We start from the raw sequence: 2,041 nt of genomic DNA, 5'->3' as shown, positions 1-2,041 counted from the left end.
ACATATATATACATATACATATATATATACATATATATATACACATATATGTATATGTGTATATACACATATACATATCCACATATATATACATATATACGGAATTGGCAGCTAAAACCTTTACTGGCAATAGCTGGCTGTTGTTGTAATTGGCTTCATGTACCTTTGCATCCCGTTTAAGTCCTCCCGCCAAATCACACTCCCTTCCACATGCTTCACAGATATGAATATGAAGATGACACTTGAGACCAACTTTACTGGGGCAGTGTCTTGCACAGACACTGCATGTCAGCGTCATAGGAAGACCCTTACTGTCTGGAAGTGCAACAACGATGTCCTTCCTGACATCCCTCCTTACTTTCTCATGCGCAACTCAAGGTTTCTCAAAAGTAGCTTTCCCCTCATGCACAATCCTTCTCCACCTGCTACGGTCAATAGCTATGCCCTCCCATGTGTCAGGAGAGATGCTAGCATCTCTCAAGGAAACCTTCAGCAAGCCTTTATACCTCTTTGTTGGCTTATGTGGAGGTCATTCTCCTTTAGCTAACTCTTCATAAAAGAGTTGTTTTGGCATCCTTGAATCTTTCATCCTGACCAGATGACCACTCCATCTGAGCCTTTGCTTCAACACAAGAGCTTCTAAACTTTCACACCGAGAGTTTTCCAATATCTCAAGATCACTGATGCGGTCCTCCCACTTAATGCCATAGATCCGTCTGAGACACATCTGATGGAAATGTTCCAGTTGTTTAAGGTGGTAATGATATGTGACTCAGGTCTCGCAGGAATAAAGAAGAGAAGAGAGTACTCACGCCTTGTACACCTTTATCTTTGTCTTCCTGCATATGTCTCGCCGAGCCCAGAGACGCCTTTCTAGCCTTCCGAAAGCATCACTTGCTTTCCTAATTCTGTATGGAATTTCATTGTCCAAATTGCCGTATCTATTAACAGTGCTTTCCAGGTAGACAAACTGATCGACTACACCAAGTCTTCTACCATACACATAGATATTTGGTTCAATATACTGCTTACCAGGGGCAGGATGGTACATGACAGTGGTTTTCTTGAGATTGACTGTCATTCCTAAGGCAGTGCAAGCATCAGAGAATGCATTCAAAATGTGTTGCATATCAATCTCTGTGTGCGCTACTAAATCACAATCATCTGCATACAAAAGGTCTCTTATGATAGAGGTAAATACTTTTGTTTTTGCAGCAAAGCGCCTGATATTAAATATGCTGCCAGAGGTTCGATAATGGATGTAAACACCATATCTACAATTTCTGAACGCAATACAGAAAACCATCGCAAAATATATGACAAAGAATAAAGAGAAAATGGAAAGGTAATTGATAAAATTTTACTAATTATCTCTCCATTTTCTCTTTATTCTGTGTGTATATATATATATATATATATATATATATATATATATATTAGAAAAAATAATAAGGTACTCAGAGATCTGGATGGTTGTACATTTACTAATATGTCACCTGTTTTTAAAAATCATATATTAGCGCTTGCATCTATTCTAGTAGACTCTCCAGATTTAATTTTTCTTGAGAGGATTTGTCTCTTTTTATAGTATTATTGAGTGTGTAGGGGTGGAGAGAGAGATATAGGATAGTAAAAGAGGGTGACAAATGGGGAGAAAGTGAGAGAGAGTGTGTGTGTGTTTTTGTGTATGTGTGTGTGCCTCTGTATCTGAAAGGAGTGTCAATGGGAAAGAGAAGGAAAGAAAGAATGAAGAGTGAAAGAACTGACCAGCTGTAAACACAATTTTCTTTCTTCTTTCTCTCTTCCTTCTTTCTTTCCTTCTCTTTCCCATTGACACTCCTTTCAGATACAGAGGCACACACACATACACAAAAACAGAAACACACACTCTCTCTCACTTTCTCCCCATTCGTCACCCTCTTTTAGTATCCTATATCTCTCTCTCCACCCCTACACACTCAATAATATTATAAAAAGAGACAAATCCTCTCAAGAAAAATTAAATCTGGAGAGTCTACTAGAATAGATGCAAGCGCTAATA

General features: G+C 38.4%; 1 protein-coding gene across 1 annotated transcript in view; it reads right to left on the bottom strand.

The window, feature by feature from the left end:
- The window catches only part of LOC128249600 (uncharacterized), a 49,490-nt gene that overhangs the window by 2,327 nt on the left and 45,122 nt on the right, over positions 1–2,041 (bottom strand). The window lies entirely within an intron of this gene.

The sequence above is a fragment of the Octopus bimaculoides genome, chromosome 16 (genome assembly GCF_001194135.2).
Source record: "Octopus bimaculoides isolate UCB-OBI-ISO-001 chromosome 16, ASM119413v2, whole genome shotgun sequence".
NCBI classification, from domain to species: Eukaryota; Metazoa; Mollusca; class Cephalopoda; order Octopoda; family Octopodidae; genus Octopus; species Octopus bimaculoides.
The sequence above is the reverse complement of the archived record's forward strand: the minus strand, read 5'-3'. Positions and strand labels throughout refer to the sequence as shown.